At 52.7% G+C, this 13,717-nt stretch overlaps 1 protein-coding gene across 9 annotated transcripts in view; it reads right to left on the bottom strand.

Moving 5' to 3' along the window:
* RIMS3 (regulating synaptic membrane exocytosis 3) overlaps window positions 1–13,717 on the bottom strand; it is a 50,976-nt gene that overhangs the window by 34,195 nt on the left and 3,064 nt on the right. The window contains exon 1 of one of the 9 annotated variants that reach the window (XM_047868705.1): window positions 6,881–7,173. The exons of the other annotated variants lie outside the window; for them this stretch is intronic. The gene's annotated coding sequence lies outside the window, so the exon portion shown is untranslated. Of the gene's footprint in view, window positions 1–6,880; window positions 7,174–13,717 lie in introns of those variants that run through there. 9 annotated transcript variants of the gene reach the window in all.

The following is a 13,717-nucleotide window of genomic DNA, read 5'->3' as shown; positions in this document are numbered from 1 at the left end:
GAGGAGAGGAAATGAGTTCCATCTTAGAGAATGAATATGATTTTGGTAGGAGAACTATCCCGTCTGCTCCCACCCTCCTCTTCCTCCAAAGACAAGTGAGAAAATTTTGGGTCTCATCTATCTATCTCTCTGCTCTGGCCTTTGAATGACAACTGACAGGCTCTTCAAAGCCTGCCCTAGCATTGCTGCCCCAGGAAAAGACACCCCTTTAAGTCACAATGCCTGGGCTGTTTTCTCCAGGTGCTATCCAGATGGAAGGGTGGGGGCCAGGCACAGCCTGGCGCTCTGAGGATTCTAGCAGATGTCTTTTAAAAAGTACTTGCCCCGATAACAAAGACTCTCCCCACCACCACCTTTCCATAAGGGGGTCAAGAGCAACGTCTGCAAATCTGACTTTGAGAGCCTTCCCAGCAGGCTGCAGTTGATTGGACCAGGGTGGGCACCTGACCAACTCTGAGCCAATCAGATCCTCTCATACAAGTTTGGATTTGGATCTGCCGAACCCTGGGTTCCCTGTCTGAATGTGGCGGGAACGCAGGACACGGTAGAGGAACTATAGGTAGTTCAGGGTCTGGTAAAGCAGGACAAACCAGTCCGTGGAGAAAGAAAGCTAAAGGCGGCCAGCAAGGTACAGAGGATGGCTGCTTCCATTTCTCCTGGCCTACAGCTTCTGCCTCCCAGAGGCTAACGATTTTTCTGCCCCTCAGTTCTCAGGAATCTCTTGTGTCCTGGTAATAAACCCTTCTTTATTACCGAAGCTGGCCTGAGTCGGTTTCTATATACAAGCAGAGACCCAATTAAGACGGGGGAGAAGCTGGGAGCTAAGAGGCACAAAGATGGACAATCCTGGAGGAAAAAAAAAAAAAAAAATCACTGTGCCTGCCCTGGATGAGCTCAGCTGACCGGGAGATGAGGAAGAGTCGACCTCTGTCGAGATGTAGACTCTGTACAGATGTGGCCGAGGGAGAGTGGGTTAGCTCTGTCCAGGAAGGGCCAGGAGGGTCCTCAGAGGCTTCACAGCAAAGGTGGCAGCTAAACCAGTTTTGAAGAGTGAAGGACGTTCTCCAGGGAGAGAAAGCTGGGGTGGGGAGGCATTACAGGCGGCAGGAACAGCAAGTGCAGAGGCACAGAGGCACAAAACAGCCTGACGTGTTACAGGAACTGCCAGCAGTTCAAAGTGTGGTGGGGGAGCAGGGAAGACGAAGCTGGAGAGGCCGGTCAGGTGCAGATCACAAAGGGCTTTGAATTCTATGCTAAGAAGATGAGGCCTTTCCTGTCAGCAATAGGGAGCTATTGAAGTATTTTAAGTAGCAGGGGGTGACAGGGTCAGTTCTGTGCTTTAGAAAGATCGCTCTGGGGCCCCCACGAAGAAAGGACTGGAGAAGGCAGGCCTGAAGGCAGGGAGGCCAGTTAGGGTACTGCAGCAATGATTCATCTAGCCCTTTCATCCACTGAGCAGCTCACTGTGTACCTACTGGGTGCTGGGGCTGGGCAAAACAGGACCCCTGACCCCACGGAGTTCACAGGCCAGCAAGACAGAGAAACAAGGGAGAAGCAACTCAAGTGTCCTGAGTGTCCTGAAGAAGTACGAGGTCCCACGGAGGGGGGCGGTGTTCAGTTTCTGGTTGTTACGCTTCACTGTGGAAATGCTACAAGAGCTGGTATCTCTCTGAAGGATAAGTAGGAGTTAACAAGGCACTAGGAGGAGTGCATTCCGGGATGAAGGAACATGTGTGAAAGTCCTGCTGCTGGGAGAGAGGAGAATGGTACCAGATGATCGAAAAAGGTAGGCAAGGACCAGATCACACAGGGCCCTGTAGACTACATCAGAGTCTGGCTTTTATTCCAAGAAGTCTTAGAAGGGTCTTACACGGGGAAATGATACAGTCAAACATTTCTCTTTAGAAGACCACTCTGGCCACAGTGTGAAAAATGAAACAAAGCAGGGCAAGAACAGAAACGTACAGAGCCCTGTCTAGGAGGCTATCGCTGCGGTTCAGGTGGGCACCGATGGTGGTCTGGCATGGGGCGGCGGGCAGGGAGAGAGACACAGGACAGCTAGCACGATTGCTGAGGATGGCTGTGGGCTGTGGGGGTGAGGGAGAGGGAGGTGTCCAGGAGAACTTCCAGCTTTCCAGCTTGAGCAAGTGGGTGGATGGTGGCAGCAGAGATGAGCTGGGGATGTTGGAGGCAGAGCAGGTGCTGGCAGGCGGAGCTGGGGACCTGGGTTTGGACTCTAGGCTGATTGTGAGACATCTAAATGTGGTTAGACCTGCAGGGCTTGAGCCCAGAAGAGATCACTCAACTCAAGAGAGTAAGGAGATTACCGGGCAGTGGAGGAGGAGAGGGCAGGGCAGCGAGACGAGACGAGACGAGACGAGACGAGGCGAGACGAGAGCAGGGACAGCTGGGAGGAATCCTGGGGGCAGCAGGGCCTGGGGGCAAGAGTGACCGAGAGCTCTGAGCCTGGCAAGTGAGAACCACAAAATCCAAAGGTTAATTCCCTCAGCCCCAGGGGGCATCAGGCTTTGGCTCCCACTCTCCTGGCCAAGCATCGGGCCTCAGCACAGACGCTTTCCAGCAGAGACAGCCCTCTTCTTGCTCCGAGTTACCTTCAGACTCGGCTCAGGGGACCCCTTCTCCTAGAGAAGACTTCCCTGGTCCGGGCATGCACTGTGCTGTCCAACAACCTGGGTTTGAATCCCAGTTCTGCCTCTTGATAGCTGTGTGACTTTGGCCAAATGTAACCTCACTTTCCTCATCTGTATAATGGCAATTATACTACCTACCTCATGGGGCTGTTTGAGGATGAGTACTTAGCAGAGAACCTAACACACAGTAAGCACTAAATAAATGTTACTATTATTAACATCCCGCCCACCTTGGGACAGTTAGTCATGCCCTCCACCTTACACCTCCTCCAGTTGGGAACTATTTGTCAGTCTGTGTCTCGCCCAGCCTCTCCCTACCCCTACCCAGTTTGTAGGGGTACGTACGATGGAGGGCCCAGTGCTAAAGGAAAATGTGGGACCCCTTGTTCAAAATTAAGAATTTCAAGACGGTGACAGTAAAACTGAGGATGGGGTCCTTCTAACCCAGGGCTCCGTGCAACCAGACTCGTGAAGCCAGTCCTGTCCCCGCCCCCACCCAGCCCTGGACCTGGCCTGGAGTAGACGTCAGTGCCATGCTACAAAGTAACATGCCAAATGACATTGGAATGGGTTCCATAATTTCCATCTGGAATTTCGTTTTATCCTTCCTATAGAAATAACATCAATCCAGTTTTATGGTTGAGGACACGGAGGTTGAGAGATGGGGTGTGCCTTGCCAGAAGTCACCTGCCTCGTGCAATGCAGAGCTAGGATGTGAACGTAGACCAGCTTGGTGCCGAAGCCCTGCCTCTTACCCTCTGGCTTCCTGGGGAGGTGGGGAGAACCTGGCCCCAAGGGGTGAACGTTGTCAACAAGGCCCAGGGGGAGGGAGCTGAAGGGACTGGGACTGGCCTCCTCCTGGGGAGAGCCACATAAACAACGAGCTCCCTGGGCACCAGGGCTGCTACACAGGGAAGGGAGTGTGAGAGGGCAAAAGGTCACTCCTGAGAAGGCTCTGCCCGAGAGCCGCAGACCCTAGCCCACGCTCTCTGGACATGAAACCCTGCCTTCTTGCCTTAAAGCCCTTCAGGGGCTGCCACTGGCCTCAGGATAACTCCCAAGCCTTTAATATCCTGCTGGACCAGGGAGGTCTGCCCTCTGCTACCTGTGCACTCTCTACCCTCTCTCCTCCACTTCTGTCCTCCCCTCCCCCATACCAGGCCCCACCTGCCATCACCCAGGCCTTAGCCCACACTGCTCCCTCTCCTCATCGCTGCTTCTTTGCCTCAACTCCTGGTCACTCTAGGCTCCCTGAATCTCTCCTTTTGACACACGATACAGGGGCCATCACCTGCCCTGGACCATCCTGGGCTAGAATGCAGGCTCCATGGAGGCAGGGCTGCTTGGCTCACAATGCTTGGTACATCAGGTGTCTGAAGGCACCCCCCTGCAACAGAGGCAGGAGGGTCCTGCACTCCTTCTCCCCTTCTCTCCACTCCCTCCTAGTCCTCTTTTTCTTGTCCAGGCATCTCGAGCTCAAGGTGGGAGAAGCTCAAACTTGCAAGGGGAAGAGAATCATCATAGAGTATCCTCCCCACGCCCCACCTGCCAGGCCTGGGCTGGGTGTTGTACATCCAGTTACTGTATCTAATCCCCAAGCACCTTCCAGATGAGGGTGGGCACTATGAATGCAAATTATTCCTATTTTCCAGAGGAGTCTGAGACCACCTGCCTGAAGTGGCAACAGAGCCTGTAAGTGGAGAATGCAGGATTTGAACCCAGGTCTGTCTGATGCCCAAATACCTGGCATCCCCTCTGTCCCTATGACTCACTGTTTGGAGCCAGCTCCCTTCCAACCAGGGAGAGTTGTTTCTCACCCATGCCTTCAGTTCACACACACACCCAGGCAGCTCAGCTACCCTGTGAGATCAGCAAAACCCTAGTGCAGAAGGCAGCACCCCCATCAGTGAGAGGCCAGTGTAGAAGTCACCCCTCCTCTGGGTCAACAAAATGCCAGTGTAGTAGAAATACCCCCCAGGTCAGCCAAACACTAATGGGGGAGACACCCCCACTGTCAGCAAAATGCTGGTACGGGAGGTATACCCTGCACCCCAAGTCAGCAAAAAGCCAGTGAGAGAGAAACTTCTTCACTCCTCTCTGCCCAGGGCCCATGACATGGGCTGGGGGTGCACAGAGTCCTCCAAGGTGGTGCTCTTGGGGTGGGGTAGGGGGAAGCAATGGGGCTGGGGCGGCCGCTGCCGGGGGGAGGAGGCTGCAGCTGGGGAGCGGGGCAGACTCGGGTGAGAGTTCTCACATGGCACTAATGAAATCAACCACCAGCCTGCCCCCCCTTCCCCAGGGACCCTCCAGCCTCCAGCTGATGCAATGCCCAGGCCAGATAATTGTTTTCTTCCCTCCTTAAAGGGCCAGCTGCTGTTGCAGCTGCAGACATCACCCAGACCCCTGAAAGACCCCACAGAGCGTAGCACCTGGTTAGGGATAGGGGGAGCCCAGAAAGTAGCGGCTTGGCCCAGGCTCTGCAGAGGAAAATCCAATTAATGCCCGAGACCAGAAATGTCTGTGAGCAAGGAGGGAGAGATGAGAGTTAAGACAGAGACAGCGCCTGGCCCACAACCACATGCCCCGAGGGAAGGGAACCTGGTCCCGGGCTGGGTCCCCAATACCTGGCTTCCTTCTGCCTGCCTGTCCCGTCAAGTCCTTGGCACAGGGGTTGCTAGTGAGTTCAGTAGTTCTCTCCCAAGCTTCCCTGAGTGCCAGGTACTATGCGAAGCAGTTCAAATCCACCATTTCATTCACTCCTCCCAGCAGAACTGGAAGGTGGAACTGTTTTACTGAAGGAGGCTCCAAGAGGGGAAGGGATTTCCTCAATAGCAGCCAGAAAGTGGCAGAGCTGGGTCTGAAGTCAAGTTTGCCTGACTCTGGACTTCATACCTTGCAGAAGGTCGAGTACGTGTGGAACCCCAGGGCTGGAGGTCCCTATGCCAGGCAGCCCAGCACTGAGGTCAGGAAGGAGGGTCTATGGGCCCTAAACAGGTTCAGAAGGGCACGGTGCTTGGTTTAAGCACAGATTTCACAGACCCCTTCCCCAGTCACCTCCCCCAACCCCCAACCAGAGAATGCCCCATTAGGCTGCCCACATGCCCCCAGGGACAGTTGGCAGCTGCCTGATTACAGACTAATTGGTGGCTGGCAGCAACTCTTGGGGGGTGGGGGGGTGGTGGTGGTGGCTAGTTAACCCTCTGGTGACCAGGCCTAGCCCAGAAAGGCCCTCTCCCCACCACTTCAGGCCCCAAACCCAAGGACTCTAGACTTAAGAAGGCATCATAGGCAGAGGACCGGACCAAAGGGGCATCAGGCTTCCTCTCCACACCCAGACAACATCCATGGGGCTAGAGGTAGACTCTGACATTCACCTAGGCTCCCCAGCCCCAAAGTGGCAGTGCCAGCCAGCACCCCTTGTTCCCTGGCCTTGAGTATGGCATTGCCTACGCCATCAAGACCACAGAAGCTATGGGCGCTCCCTGGATTTCCAGGCCCAGAATACTGGGAAGAAACCCACTCCTCTGGGCTGGGTTATCCAGACAAGGGGATGTAGGCATGGGTCCAGGCAGCCTGGAGGCTAGCCAGTGAAGCTACCCTCCCCCTGAATGAACGAGGGTCCAGGTTGCCCACCAAGAGTCCTGCCAAGCCTCCCTGAACTCCCCACCATGGATTGACCAACTGCCTTTCCCAGTTTCCCAAAAGCCCCCTCTTCCCCTCCTAGGGCCGGAGTGAGCACCATCCCTTTCCTTTCATGGGCTGAGGGGGTTCTCTGGGCACCACAATGGTGTTTCATTGGGAGGAAAGAGTGGCTGCTTGTCAACCAGGGCACAGGCAGGAGGGAGAAAGCAGGCTGCCTTCCAGCTCCCTTTCCAGGAGAGATTTTAAGCACTTTCCAAAAATGCCATGCGAGGCAATGCTGTTGAAGACCATGGCCCCAGGTGCTCTGAGAATCAGCAAAGAACTCAAGACTCTGGGGTCCTCTACCCCATTTTCCAGGTTTCCTCAAACACCCCACGTTCCCCTCTCATACCTTAGCCCCCACCCCAGAGCCATCAAACACACTCTGCTGATCCCCTGAGGCCCCGCCCCCCCCCCCCGACCCTGCACACTCACATCCTTACGTGGCTCCTCACGGCCCGAGCCCCCCTCCCCCGCTGGTAGTCCCCCAGACCTCCGCAGCCCCCTCCCCACGTCCACTCCCAAGCGAGCAAGGCCTACTGACTTACCCGGAGGTGGGTCCAGGGTCCAGACAGGGAGGGGTCTCCGCCGGGCTTGGCGGCTCCACAAGGCGGGGCAGGTGCTGCCCCGGGACCCCGCCCCGCGGACCCGGCGGTGGGCGCGGCCCCGTCCCAGGCGGGCGGCGGACTCCGAGGGGGTAGGGGCGCGGGGCGGGGAGGGGCGGCGAAAGAGGCTCACGGGGGCATCGCCCGACACCGGGCCGGGCAGCTCCGCTCCGCCCGCCTGCGCTGCTGGCTCCGCAGCCGCCACGGTTCTCAGCCGCCGCCGGGTGCAAAGCCCAAGCCCCGGCCGGCGGGAGGCGAAGAGGGAGGCGGGGCCTGACGGGGGCGGGGCCTCGGCCGGCGGGTGGGGCCACTGGAGGGGCGGGGTTAATGGGGGCAGGGCCTTTGGTGGTGGGCGGAACCTAGGGAAATGAGGAGAGTCTGGGTTTGCCCAGTTGCAGGCCCCAGGGTAACAAGACCAGCCTCGAAGGGTTTGGGGTCTAGAGGACGCCTCAAGCCTCTCCACGTCTCTCGGACACTCTGGCTTCATGACTGGTCCCCCTCTCTACCACCATTTATATCTGCACTTTTTCATCCTTCCTCCTCTTTGGGGAACCTCGCAGGACATCACTGGCACCATGGTACCACTACTCCCTGCTGGACCAGATCCAGGAAAGTCAGATGGTGGGAGATGAGGAAATGACTTACAAACTCAAATGCAATGTATAGGTGGAAAAACTGAAGCCTAGAGAGGAGAAAAGCCTTGTGCAAGTGCCTGCTGTGAGGAAAAAAACTTTCTGTGACCCGAAAATGTGGAAGACCTGAAGCTGGATCCCACAACTGGCCAGAGGGGAAGCCAGGACTCAATTCCATTCACATATTAATTAAGCTTTTGTTATCATCTAATCTACATCACGCCTAGAACTAGGGCCCGTGTTGTAGCATGAATGCTCTGGAGCAGCAGGGACATTAGATTGGAGGGACAAGACAGAGACCAGGGAAACGGCTGGAACAATGGTAGAGGTGAAGGGTGGGGAGAGCAGAGCCTGTGAGGATGTGGGAGAGGAGGGAGAAATTGAGGTTCCCTTGTGCTCTTCCCATGCTCCCTATCACAGAGACATGGAAACCAGGGGCTCCCTTTGGAATCATGGTCCCTTTGCGCATTTGATGACAACTTAGACAAATGTGCAAATGTATGCTTTGCAGATAGTTTTAGGGACTCCAGGGACAAAGGATTGGGTGGAGGGTTGATTCTTAAGTGCATATAGAAGAATAAACATGCAGGAATTAAAAAAAAAAATCTAGAGAAAAAGGAATGGAAAGAGATTTTGCCTTACCTGATATTAAAACATAAAGTCAACGTACTTAAAGCAGTATGGTATTGAAGCAGGACTACACGAATCAGTGAGGCAAAATGGGGTAGAGGAATGGATTCAACTCCACAAAGGAATGCGGGTATGATAAAGATGGCGCTTCAGGCAAATGGAGGAAATAGGCCTTTCTTTTTTTTTTTTTCAACGTTTATCCATTTTTGGGACAGAGAGAGACAGAGCATGAACGGGGGAGGGGCAGAGAGAGAGGGAAACACAGAATCGGAAACAGGCTCCAGGCTCTGAGCCATCAGCCCAGAGCCCGACGCGGGGCTCGAACTCACGGACCGCGAGATCGTGACCTGGCTGAAGTCGGACGCTTAACCGACTGCGCCACCCAGGCGCCCCGGAAGTAGGCCTTTCAACAAACGGGGGAGATAACTGGCAAGTCATTTGAGGAAATGAGAGAGAGCTGTGTCCTTACCTCACACCGAAGTAAATTCCAGGTGAAGAGCATATTTATATAACAACACCAAATGTACCAGAAGAAAGCATGAGTGGATGTTTTAATAATCCTAGAGACGGAAAAGACTTTCCTAAGCATGGCGAGAGCTAGAGGCCAAAGGAAAAATACCGATAAAATTTAAAACTTCTATGGAGAAGACGATAGACACTATAAAAACTTCTATAGAGAAGAAATTATCATACTCAAGTTTGAGAGACAAATGACAGACTGGAGACCCTAAATCCCAGCTGCCTTCTACTACTGTCCCCTGAGAAACGGGTGAGCAGAAGGGACGGCGGCGTCTGTGAGAGGGCCAAGCACATTGCGGAGGCTCCTCCCACAGCGCCCTGGCCAGCGCCCACCTGTTCAGGGGCCGGGAAGCCCCGGAAATCCCAGTCGGGCCATCTGGGTCCACAGCAGGTGCTTATAGCACAGCAGAGCCAGAGTCAGCCCCGATGTTGCTCACCACTTCCCTCGTGTGGCCATCCTGGGAACTGTAATCCTGTAATCCAAGGTTCCAGTTCGTGCAGCTCTCAGACGTTAAGGTGGGATTTTTTTTTTTTTAAGATTTTATTTTTAAGTAATCTCTGCACCCAGGGTGGGGCTTGAAATTACAACCCAGAGATCAAGAGTCGCACGCTTCACCGACTGAGCCACTCAGGCGCCCCATGGGATCTTTTTTTCTTAAAATAAATAACAGCTAAATTTTTGAGGAAGCTAACAATGTTCTAGGCATTGTACCAAACACTTAACATACAGCATTTCATTAACGCTCAAAGCTGCTCTTCTACGTCCACTTTATTATCACCTCCATTTCACACATGAAGAAACAGGATTTGAGGAGAAGTGACTTGTCCAAATTCGAAGTAGCAGCATCAGGATTCAAAGCCTGACTCTTGGTCCCACTCTTGATATGAGAAAGCCAAGGCCTTGGAAGAATTCAATGAAACAAAGTTTTTTGAAGTTAACCTTGAGCCAGGCTTTGTCCCAGGTGCTGGGGATTCAGCTGAGAAAAAGTCACTAGGGGAGACAGGCAGAGAAACATTTCTGACACAGTGAATCCTGGGAACAGTCAAGGCCCTGTTAACCACGGGGGAGAGAGGAGAGGTGCAGGCCCTTGAAGCTGAGTCCTGTGGAGTTTGAGAGAGGGGTGAAGGAGTGGGCAACACTTACAAGTCTGGGTGGAGGATGAGTGGAATTAGGGGAGGAGCAGTGGTCTGAGTCTGACTCTGGGGTAGGTTAGAGATGAGGCTGGACAAATATACTAGGGCCAGGTTCGAGTTTGGGCAAGAAGATTTTGAGAACTTTTCTATGGTTCCATAGACTTGGTCTAGGGGTCACCTGCTCTGCTGACCCAACCTGCCTCTTTCCTCCCAGATAGTCTCCACCTGAGCTCGGGGTACCAGTTGCTTAAGTCAGAAGCCTGGGAGTCACCCTTGACTCCTCCCTCGTCCTCACCTCCATCCAGTTCATTATCAGGGCCTGCGCAGTCTACCTTGTAAATACTCCCCAGGTTCATTTGCTGCTATCCGTCCCCCATGGCCGCTCCCCTCGTCCACACTGCCCTCCTCTCGCTCCTGAATCCACTGCTGGCAGTGACTTGGTGTGGAGGTCTCAACATCTCCAAACTTTCACACAAGAGAAAGCCTTCTAAAACAAATCTGTCCACGTCTACTCTCCTACTGAAAACTCTTTTCATTGACCCATTCAACAAACATCAAGCGAGCGTTTGTTACATGTTAAATACTGAGGACACGACAATGAGAAAAACAGAGAATTTAAAGTCTGTTAGGAGGGCAGACGTCAATCAAATGACTCCCACACCAAAATAATACATAATTACAAACTGGAATATGTGCCCTAGGAGGGCCTGACCTAGTAAGGGAGGTGCTAGAATGCTCCCCAAGGTACTTCGTCTCAAGTGAATAGCAACCAGAGCAGAGTCAAGGATAGGGTAAGAGCTTATGCAAAAAAGCTTCTCTGAGTCTCAGTTTCCTCATCTGTACCATGGGGCTATTTACAGTTGTGAGGATTAAGTGAGTGAATATATAGAAAGTCCTTAGAACAGGTCTTAGGACATGATAAATTTTCCGTAAGTGTTAGCTATAGTAACAATAATTATTATTTAAATTTGCTTTAAGTAGAGAGCCAATGACGGTTTATCAGCAAAGGAGTTAAATCATAAAGAAGTATTTTTTTTTTTAATTTTTTTTCAACGTTTATTTATTTTTGGGACAGAGAGAGACAGAGCATGAACGGGGGAGGGGTAGAGAGAGAGGGAGACACAGAATCGGAAACAGGCTCCAGGCTCCGAGCCATCAGCCCAGAGCCCGACGCGGGGCTCAAACTCACGGACCGCGAGATCGTGACCTGGCTGAAGTCGGACGCTTAACCGACTGCGCCACCCAGGCGCCCCTAAAGAAGTATTTTTTAACGGTCATTCTTGCTGCAGTGAGGAGCATGGTTTGGAACAAGGAAAGAGCAGATTGGGGGGGGTTAATGAGGGCGATTTTGCAGGGGCCCACTGAGAGCTGTGGGGCATTTAAACCAAGGAGGCAGAGAGCATTTGGAGACATTTTGTGATTCGGGTGGGCGAAGCCACTGGCCTTGGTGTTTCGTGGTAGGAGGCTGCGGGAGGTGGCAAGGGGCTCCCAACATCTCGGCCCTAGCAACAGGGTGGGTGGTGATGTTCTTCGCCAGATTGGGAAAGCTTGGAGGAGGACCAGGACTGGGGGAGGTGCTGAGGCCAGTTATGGATGTGTTCAGGCACAGGCACTGTGGGGCGTCCTAGATACGGGATGCAGAAGCAGCTGATTGGGTCTGGAGTCCAGGGAAGAAATAGTGGCTGCAGACACAAAATTGGGATTGTTGGCAAATACTTGAAAATTCGACCTCAATCATCCCGTCTGTAAAATGGTAGGAGGAAGGAGATAGCTAGGTGATTTTTTTTTTCTTTAAAGGTTTTATTTTTGAGAGAGAGAGAGAGAGAACGCACGCAGGGGAAGGGCAGAGAGAGAGGGAGACAGAGGATCCGAAGCAGGCTCTGTGCTGGCAGCAGAGAACCCAGACTGGGGCTTGAACTCATGAACTGTGAGATCATGACCCGAGCTGAAGTGGGACGCTTAACTGACTGAGCCACCCGGGCGCCCCAATAGCTAGATGATTTTTAAGGTTTCTCCAGCATGTGTAAGATTCCAGTCGTTGAGGCTGGTAGGACCACAGAGACAAGGAGAAAAAAATCCACGTGGCCTAAAAGATTTGGCAGAGGCTCTTTGGAGGCTCTTTGCTATTCTTCCATCACACTATCTTTTACTGAGCAGCTACTATGAGCCAAAAGCTCTCCTGGAGTTGGGAGAGTAAGACCTTGCCCTTGCCCTCAGGGAATTCAGTTTGGTGCTGGGACAAAGCAAAGGGCAATTACAAAAATGTAACCCAAGTACCCGAAGGCAAGCTTGGGAGACCAAGAAGGCTTCCTAGAGGAACTGACATCCAAGACAACACCTGAAATTCAGGCAGAAGAAAGCCCTGTGGGGAATCTGGGCTGGGGAAGATTATGTGGTTATTTTAGAGATTTTCATCCCTCCCGATTTTTTCATCTGGACTCTGCCCTGAGAGTCTATTTCAGGTACCAGGGCCCAGATACTAGTAATTGCATTTCATAGGCTGCGTTAAATTGGTCTTCTAGATCCTTCTCCTCAAGGCTCCTTGTGGCCTCAACTCCACATGCTAGCATTTGCTAGGGCTTGGATGAAGGCACAGCAAGAGAGGCGCCCAGAGCGCAAACTTAGGGAGGCACTCACTCTCAAGGGTGTGCAACGTGTCCTTGGCCGGGCTCCCCATTCACACCCCCACTCCAGACTCTTTGGTGCTCATATCTTGCTGTCCACACACAGGGCTCTGTTTACAAAGACCCTCCCCCACCCCCATTGGCCTGGTGAAAGCTCACTCCTGCTCCAAGGCTCAGCTCTATCTGAAAGTCTACTGCTCTCACCACCCATCCCTGCCTCCACCCTGGGCCAAGGTGGTCCTCTGTGCCCTAACAGCATGGTAACGGCTGCATAGTGCAAACCAGACTCTGGCATCAGAGCCCTGCTGTGCTATTTATCATCTGTGAACCACTCTCTGAGCTGGTTTCCACATGTGGAAAATGTGGTGCTGACTTCACAGGGGAGTTGTAAAGATTAAATGAGAACATGTATGTAAAGTGATCTGCAGTGATTGGTACAGACTCCTCAGTAAGCGGTAAGTATTAATACTTTGTTTATACTTCTTCTAAAGCACTCATGTATTCTAATTATTCTCCTGTCTTTATCTTCACTATACCATAAGTTCCTTGGGGCAGGGAGGAGGAGGAGGAGAGGAAGGAGGAGGAAGATCTTTACAAATGACATTGAACAAGCCCTAAGACATGTCTGCTGCATAAATCAAAGAAATGACAAATTCTATGGAAAAAGTTCTGGGCAGGAAATCTGGAGCCTTGGGCTCTAGTCACATGGTCCCAGTGATGGCACAGTGCCTGCCCAACTTACACTCACTTGGAAGAAAAGCTGCCCAAACCGCAAACCCTTTTGAGCCCGTTGCTTTAGACCACTTGGCCCCTTCAGCTTCTAGACTTGAACAAATGGGGCCAGCACCAGAGCCACGGGTTACCATTTCAAATATTAGCCAGTGACCTTTAACTAATGGCCTACCACAACAATCTGAGACAGGCCAATTAGAGGCTCTCTTGGACCAAGGAACAGAAAGAAACTGTCAGGTAGCGGAGGGAGTTGGAGTACGCAGGTCAGAGACAAGTGAGCCTCGGCCAGTAAAGCCATGTGCAAGCCAAGATAAGAGGGAGCAGAGACCAAGAAGCAGCAGAAGCTGGTTAGTAGGAAGAGGAGAAAGGAGCAGCCCTGTGCAGAGATGGGGAGGGTGTCAGGGGAAGGAAAATGAATAGAACAGTGAGTCCTAGGGCTGCCTCATTCCTGCTGGCATTTCAATTCCAGTCCTCACAAGAAAAAATTCTTTATATTTCAGCTACATTGG

The sequence above is a fragment of the Prionailurus viverrinus genome, chromosome C1, assembly GCF_022837055.1.
Source record: "Prionailurus viverrinus isolate Anna chromosome C1, UM_Priviv_1.0, whole genome shotgun sequence".
NCBI classification, from domain to species: Eukaryota; Metazoa; Chordata; class Mammalia; order Carnivora; family Felidae; genus Prionailurus; species Prionailurus viverrinus.
Note: the sequence above shows the minus strand (reverse complement) of the source record. Positions and strands in the feature narration are given on the sequence as shown.